This window comes from Leptodactylus fuscus, chromosome 3 (assembly GCF_031893055.1).
Source record: "Leptodactylus fuscus isolate aLepFus1 chromosome 3, aLepFus1.hap2, whole genome shotgun sequence".
Lineage (NCBI taxonomy): Eukaryota > Metazoa > Chordata > Amphibia > Anura > Leptodactylidae > Leptodactylus > Leptodactylus fuscus.
In genome coordinates, this window is record NC_134267.1 from 15157231 (window position 1) to 15166469 (window position 9239).

The following is a 9239-nucleotide window of genomic DNA, read 5'->3' on the forward strand; positions in this document are numbered from 1 at the left end:
GCTCGACAATCGCACAAGAGAGTCTATAAAAGTGCCATATACTTGCCTGACTTGCCACGCACTGCCTCCTTTAGTGTCACATACTGCCATACCTTGTGCCATAAGGCTATGTTCACTCTACTGTTATTACAGTCGATTTCTATCATCTGTCATAGGATAAGAGCAATGGACATTAATGATACGGTAATAGACACAGACAAAACCTCCGCCATCTGCACCTGTTCCCATTGACTATAATGTAAAAAACACAACATATACTTTACTTTTCTAAGAGAAGAAAAAGTTCTGCAACCGAGGAAGTTCCATCTGCAACTTCCATTCCATGTTCATTGCTCTTATCCTGTGATGGATGAGACCAACGGATGTTAAATAATGCTATTGTGCACCCACACCAATAGTAGCGCAATACCTTGTCCCCAGTGTCCCAGGTTTGGTGGGGATCTCAAATCCCGAATCAGAATTGACCATCTCTTTGAAGAAGCTGCAGTGTTCAGACAGGTGCACGGCCTCTTTTACTATTTACCAAGTACAGCGCCATACATTGTATAGTGGCTGTAATTGGTATTGCAAGTCAGCACCATTAACTCAAATAAGACTGTGCTGCAAACATGCCATATGGCCGAAAAACATGACATCACTTGCCTGTGAAGCGTAAGCAGTACACCCAAGCACCGTTGCCGATTCAATGATGAGTGAGGGTACCAGGTATCAGACCTTCACTGATGTAATAGTGTGTCAGGTCAGCAAATCAACCTGCAAGTGCACCGGGGGACACAGACAGCTGTGACAAAGGTAGAGGCCACTGCTAAAGGGGTGACGTTGGGCAGCAATCTTAGAAGACGTTGGCATGGATTTACTAAGCTTTCTACACTAGTTTTCTGACATACAAGGCATTAAAAGTTGCAATTGTTTGCACAAATTGAGCTTTTTTTCCCCACAAACCATTGTGACTGTTTAATTTCTCTGCCGTCCTCACCAATTTCCCAAAAGGGAGGTGTGTCAAGGACTACAGGGGACGGGGTCCATGGTGGCGCAGAAAATAGAGGTGATCCTTAGAGGGCCTGGCAGGAGACACTTAGTGGCCATTACCTAAAGTAGGGATTGAGGTGGTGCGTGTGATAGGACAATCAGGCTCCATGCACGTCACCACGTTTCGATGCTCTATTGCATTCCTCATGGAACCCACCATTGCAATGGGGTACAGAAGGCACTTGGATGACACTCAGATGTCATCCACTATAAAATTGCTCCTGCCCCATGGTCTTCACTCTCAGTGGTGTGCATGAGGCCTTATTTCTCTCTAGAATGGGATATATACTGTGGTCTATATGTGCTGCAGACTGGCTATCCGGCATTGCAGGGAGTGGGGGTGGGACATGCTCTTTGATACCCAAGACAGGAGCTTTTGGATTATTTTCCACCACCCTTGGTCTCTGATATTTAGCAGGATGGATGTCAGATGGACAATCATTCCTCCAGTGCACCATAGATTTCCCCAGTTGTGCCCTTGGCAGACACCTACTATGCCTACCAGTGGCGTAACTAAAGTCTTGTGGGCTCTGGGGCAATCTTTTGTCCGGGGCCCCCTTCCTCATCATACAGCAAATTCTTGATGGTGATGGCTATGGGTGCTAAGGAGTTTAATCCACCTTAGTGTGGTTAAGGGTAATTATGAATCTCCTTGGTTTATGGGCCAGATGGAAGTTGCAATATCAATACTGATGCCAGTGATTATGGGCCCCCAAAGGCTCCTGGGTCACAGTGTGACTTAAACCCCTCAAGTTACACCCCTGATGCCTACCCCTCATCCCTGCCCAGGTCTATGGTCCATGAAGTCAACACAAGCTACATCTGTAGACCCAAATTACCTGCATTGGAGAAGTGTCTTTTCTCTCTATGCCTTGGTGTTATAGTGGTCCATGTGCTTCTAGACTCCATGAATGGTGGTGGCAACTCATTGAGGACACTTTGCAGGTGTTGAGGGGAATGTCTCCTCTCCCGTCTGCACCAGTACTGGGTAGGGAGTCTCTCGACCATACACCAGCTCTCTCTTTTCTCATAGATCTCCTGCAATGCTTCTTCTTGGTCAGACATTTGGTCTGGTGCTTGTCACCGAGATGATCTGTAGCGACTCCGTCTCCTGTTACCCAGCGCACTGGACAATGGCTCTTGTTACCATGATCGTGAAACATAAGCCTCTTCATGGAAACCCAGAACCGGATTCTTTTTCATTTTTTGGGATGTCCAGACCTTGTCAGGGGGCAGATATGTCAATGATCAAATAAGTCACGGATAACTTTTTGGATAAAAATCTTTTATTTATAGATTTATTTTTTAATAATTTAATTTCTTTCATATAAATTTCCTTCTTTTCTTATATACGCAGCTCTGAGATGTCATTTGGACAACTTGGCTTGAAAAAAAAAAATTACAATTTTTATTTATTAGAAAAACCAAAAATGGGTTATAAAAGATACAATGAAAACAGCAAAAAATAATAACAGAGCGCTAAAAGTTGTAGATGCAACGGGAAGACAATGATTCCCACCTTTCAGATAAAATGTATAGCAAAATAAAACACAAGTCTATATAGTCTCAAACCACAATAGCCTGTGTCCAGTATATCACCCCAGCCCTGCAGATAGATAGGTTAGTGTCACCAGAACCAGCATATCACCCCAGCCCTGCAGATAGATAGGTTACTGTCACCAGACCCCAGCATATCACCCCAGCCCTGCAGATAGATAGGTTAGTGTCACCAGACCCAGCATATCACCCCAGCCCTGCAGATAGATAGGTTAGTGTCACCAGAACCAGCATATCACCCCAGCCCTGCAGATAGATAGGTTAGTGTCACCAGAACCAGCATATCACCCCAGCCCTGCAGATAGATAGGTTACTGTCACCAGAACCAGTATATCACCCAACCCTGCAGATAGATAGGTTACTGTCACGAGACCCAGCATATCACCCCAGCCCTGCAGATAGATAGGTTACTGTCACCAGAACCAGCATATCGCCCAAGCCCTGCAGATAGATAGGTTAGTGTTACCAGAACCAGCATATCACCCCAGCCCTGCAGATAGATAGGTTAGTGTCACCAGACCCAGCATATCACCCCAGCCCTGCAGATAGATAGGTTAGTGTCACCAGAACCAGCATATCACCCCAGCCCTGCAGATAGATAGGTTACTGTCACCAGACCCAGCATATCACCCAAGCCCTGCAGATAGATAGGTTAGTGACACCAGAACCAGCATATCACCCAAGCCCTGCAGATAGATAGGTTATTGTCACCAGACCCAGCATATCACCCCAGTCCTGCAGATAGATAGGTTACTGTCACCAGACCCAGCATATCACCCCAGCCCTGCAGATAGATAGGTTACTGTCACCAGACCCAGCATATCACCCCAACCCTGCAGATAGATAGGTTAGTGTCACCAGACCCCAGCATATCACCCCAGCCCTGCAGATAGATAGGTTAGTGTCACCAGAACCAGCATATCACCCCAGCCCTGCAGATAGGTTACTGTCACCAGAACCAGTATATCACCCAGCCCTGCAGATAGATAGGTTACTGTCACGAGACCCAGCATATCACCCCAGCCCTGCAGATAGATAGGTTACTGTCACCAGAACCAGCATATCGCCCCAGCCCTGCAGATAGATAGGTTACTGTCACGAGACCCAGCATATCACCCCAGTCCTGCAGATAGATAGGTTACTGTCACCAGAACCAGCATATCACCCAAGCCCTGCAGATAGATAGGTTAGTGTTACCAGAACCAGCATATCACCCCAGCCCTGCAGATAGATAGGTTAGTGTCACCAGACCCAGCATATCACCCCAGCCCTGCAGATAGATAGGTTAGTGTCACCAGAACCAGCATATCACCCCAGCCCTGCAGATACATAGGTTACTGTCACCAGAACCAGCATATCACCCAAGCCCTGCAGATAGATAGGTTAGTGACACCAGAACCAGCATATCACCCAAGCCCTGCAGATAGATAGGTTATTGTCACCAGACCCAGCATATCACCCCAGTCCTGCAGATAGATAGGTTACTGTCACCAGAACCAGCATATCGCCCCAGCCCTGCAGATAGGTTACTGTCACCAGAACCAGTATATCACCCCAGTCCTGCAGATAGATAGGTTACTGTCATGAGACCCAGCATATCACCCCAGCCCTGCAGATAGATAGGTTACTGTCACCAGAACCAGCATATCACCCCAGCCCTGCAGATAGATAGGTTAGTGTCACCAGAACCCAATATATCATCCCAGCCCTGCAAAGTGCTACATTCCGGAGAACAGATCTGCAATCCCAGAGTCAGTTTTTGTTTCTGAAGGACCAGATAAATGAGGAGCCATCAGGAGCAGATGTTACTGGAGGAAGTGTAAGGTCAGGGAAATGATGGTGATAAGCGCAGACAGTGCAGTTACCGCTGGACTAGTTGATAGTGTTACTGGGGAATATGATAAGTTTCTCTGAAGTGCTGTGTGATACAGGGTAAATATCACCACCATGTCCATATCACTGATAGACTGCCCTACTGGCAGCAGATGCTTTTTGCTGTCAGAACAAACAATGAACACATTACTGATGGAGGAAGCAACAATGTATTTGAAGCGCCTTTACTTCTTGCGTATCCTAAGCTGAAAGTAAACCCATGTGTGGAATTTATCCTGTTACGCTTGGATCACACTAGTTTAGGGACCTGAACAATGAAGAGCTGGACCACTAAATCAGCAGTCACACACAGACACCAGCAGACCCTATTGAGTATAATGGGGTCTTTCAAGTGTCCGCCGTTTTCAATCAAAAGGCAACAGAGAGAAAAGTCCTCAGTGCAGGACTTTTCTCTCCACTAATTTTTGGCGGTTTTTATGATGATGTCTCCTACAGAAATTCTAGCGCCAATGTGAACTTAGCCCAAACAGAAATAAGAGGTGCTGCACCCTTCCTGATCCCGTGGGGATTTGTTGTAGGGTACTCTAACCCAACTGTGATATAATGAATAAACCACATCACACACTAAGGCTACCTTCACATGCGCCTAAAATTGCCGAACAAAATAGTCCTGCAAATGGCAGAGCCCATTATAGTCAATGGGGACTGTCAGGCACCATATGTGCCCTCTATTTTAGCAGTCTGGTATTCTGGTTCTCCAGTGGACACCCCGATGCAGGAGTGAACCTAGCGTAAGTGGTTTATTTGAGATTCTCCTGTTAGGCCTCCTTTCATTTTAATATATGGACCTCATCTATATTGAGAAATAATACGAAAATCATCCAGCAACGAAACGAAAGTTCCTCCAATAAAAAACTTTTCTTTATTTCATGTCCACAGGATAAAATATAAACACGCAGTCACAGGAAAAGACAAAAAGGCTAACGTCAGATGACGCGTTTCGGATCTTATGTCCTTCTTCAAGGTCTGATCAGACCTTGAAGAAGGACATAAGATCCGAAACGCGTCGTCTGACGTTAGCCTTTTTGTCTTTTCCTGTGACTGCGTGTTTATATTTTATCCTGTGGACATGAAATAAAGAAAAGTTTTTTATTGGAGGAACTTTCGTTTCGTTGCTGGATGATTTTCGTATTATTTCTGGATTTTACTCTCAGCCAAAGGAGACAGGCATCCGGGCAAGTCCAAGGATACGTATTTCAATCGGATGACAAACACTTGGAGATTTCTGCAGGAGAGCTGAGTATAATCCCTCCTTTTTCCCTCTCCCAGTTTGTGATACTCATCTATATTGTACTTGTCAGTCATCCTCTTGAAAAGTTGTCACAGTGAACGAATCTAAATACTCGTAAGGACAAGGTCCTTAAAAAGATTGTGTAATACACAGTCCAGTCCTATTAATGTGACCACCACCTACTTTTGATGTCAATGTTAAATAACCAATCACAGAAGGCACGTGTCATCAGCCATCTGGGTGCTCTCATCATGGTGGAAGGCACGATGGAACAACACAAGTATGCATCTATCCTTGCGGACCATGTTCACCCCTATATGCGAAATGTTTTTCCTCAGGATGATGGCATCTACCAGCAGGACAATGCGACGTGCCATAAAGCTCGTAGTGGACGTGCGTGGTTCGAGGAGCACCAGGATGAATTTACTGTACTCCCTTGGCCAGAAAATTCCCCGGACTTGAAACCAATCTAGAATCTGTGGGACCACCTCGAACGGGTTGTTCGCGCCATGGATGCTCAACCGCGTAACCTAGTGCAGCTGGCTACGGCACTGGAGTTGGCATGGCTCAACATCCCAGTGGCATCATTACAACATCCCCTCTCTTCCTGCACGTCTCGCAGCGGTCCGCTCTGCCAAGGTGGTTATTCTAGATTTTGTCAGGTGGTCCCATTAATGTGACTGGACTGTGTAAGTGAAATTCACACCCTCATCCATATATTTGACTAAGCAGATTTCTTTATGCAGAAGTCTAGTGAGTCTGCTCTGGAGTCGGGAGCCAAGAGGAAGAAGCAAGGAAAGAGGAATATAATTATTATCATTATTTAGCCCTATAAGCGCTCAGTATAATCCACAATGGAGATTACATAGAAGAGAACAATTATAATTGGACCCCCATTATGGTGAAAAATGTCACCACCAAGCACCAACCATACAGTGGATAGGGGAGGTCTGCACATGTTCTCCCACCTAATAGCAAAATATAATGGATCAATCATGGCCGGGTACCTTTACCCCAGTGGGTCCCATAGTAGCTGCATGGTTTTCCTCTATGATATGTGGAGGCTTAGCCTACATTTTACATGACCAATGGATAAAACAGCCATGAAAAATGGACATTTTTCGCACTCATTTGCATCTGAAGGTCGCCTGTTTTCATGGTTCTCTCATATAATTGAGTCGATTGAGGGATCTGTGAAAACGGGTAAAAATAGAACAGGTTAAAACGGACCATTAAAGAAACGGTCATGTAATAATAATGATAATAAATTTTATTTATATAGCGCCAACATATTCCGCAGCGCTGTACAATTTGTAGGGTTCAAATACAGACAGAAAGATACATTACAAAGAAAGTCATTTCACACAATGGGACTGAGGGCCCTGCTCACAAGAGCTTACAATCTATGAGGTAGAGGGGGTGACACAAGAGGTAGGAGGGGTGGTATTACTTATACAGAGGTCAGACACTTTTGTAATAGAGGTGACTGTCATTACATAAATATAAAACTCTATGAGCCGTCACCAGTCGTGTCCTGTAACATGTGGATGGAGCTTGGACCTATAAAGTTAGCATGAGATGACATCATATCATGTGGGGTAATGTGGGAGCGGGGACAGAGAAGGGTTAAATTTGGGGGATTCTAATTATAGTAAGGAAGGGTTTACATTAGAAATTGTGATTGGCCTGTCTGATAAGATGCGTCTTTAGTTTGCGTTTGAAGCTGTAGAAATTGGGAGTTAATCTGATTGTCCGGGGTAGAGCATTCCAGAGAAGTGGTGCAGCTCGGGAGAAGTCTTGTATACGAGCGTGGGAGGTTCTGATAATAGAGGATGTAAGTGTTAGGTCATTGAGTGAACGGAGAGCACGGGTTGGGCGGTAGACAGAGATGAGGGGGGAAATGTAGGGAGGTGCGGTTGTGAATGGATTTATTGGATTCCATATATTTTGATTCAGCCGTTATTGCATCAACCATCTCAAAGTTGGAGAACACAGAAGACTTATTAATCAGTTGACAAGGTGACATCATCGTCATCTGTGATGTCACCAAACCAGCCAATGTCAAGGTCTTTCACACTATGTGCATCCAAGGCTTCTAGGCCATGTTAGTATATGTTTCATTGGATGTCTCTGTATAAAATAACACAGTCTGCTGCGCTATTCCTTCCAGTAAAGGAAGACAAAAACCAGAGACCCTGGCAAATACTGGCGGTACTATTCCGTTATCGGGCCAGCAGCAGCGCATTTCAGCACCAGCTTTCGGGACAGCAGTTCAGTTCAGCAGCGGGAATTACAATGACATCCGAGGACTGCTGGCCCGATGCTTGTGCCCAGTAGCCAGTACATCAATGACCCCCCCTCCATCTCCTCCTCCTTCCAGTGCTGCCCCCCAGCTCTCCTTACATCTACCCCGTACCCTCTCCCCGCCACATGACTAAGCCGATGCTGGCCCGATGATAGAGGCCGTGCTTGTGTGTAGTAGGCAGTACATCGATCGATGCCCTCATCCTCCTCTTCCTTCCAGTGCTGCCCCCCAGCTCTTCTTACATCTGCCCCGTACCCTCTCCCTGTAATAGGCCTCACCGTAAATCTTGAGCAATGAATGCTACTAGATAGCCGCCGGACGCTGCAGAAAGTTTGTCCCTCCGGCTCGCTGTAGCTCACCGTTCCTATAGTCGGCGTGTTTCTTGTCAGGGCCTGGATTGAGCCCCGGTGTCTTTCCTTTCGGTCTCGGTACTAGCGCTGAGGTGAGGCCTAGTCGTGTGGCGGGGAGAGGGTACGGGGAAGATGTAAGGAGAGCTGGGGGGCAGCACTGGCAGGAGGAGAAGGATGGGGGAGGGGGGTCATCGATGTACTGGTTACTGGGCACAAGCATCGGGCCAGCAGTCCTCGGATGTCATTGTAATTCCCGCTGCTGAACTGCTGTCCCGAAAGCTGCTGCTGAACTGCGCTGCTGCTGGCCCGATAACGGAATAGTACCATACTGGCAAATACAGGCCACACAGACGCTCTTCTGGCCTTTGTTAGTGTATTAGAAGTCTATGGGCGTATTTAATTGACATGATACATTCTCAACACATATGGAGATGCAGTTTGAACTTACCCCCCAAATCAGTACATTTAGAGGGTAAGAACCTGCTCGTACACAGACCATTGCGGGTGGTGGTAATAAACATGTAAGCTATTGATTATATATGGAAAAGTATTTATTAATAAACAAGAATAAAATAATGGTCTAAAAAGGGGTTGCTAATAGCAACCAATCACATTGTACATATCTTTGGGTCAATAAAGCTTAGAAAGTAAAAGCAGTTGCCTGATTGGTTGGCAGATTTCATTAATGTAGCAACAGCCAATCACATACAAGCTCCCTTTACTATACAGCCTTTATAGAAATGAAAGCAGCAGTTTGATTGGTCTTCATTTTGTATTAACGATTTTGTACTGGCCAATCACATCTAAGCATGCATTTATCTACATCATATTAGAAATGTAATCAATGATTTGATTGGTGTTTAATTTAGATAAT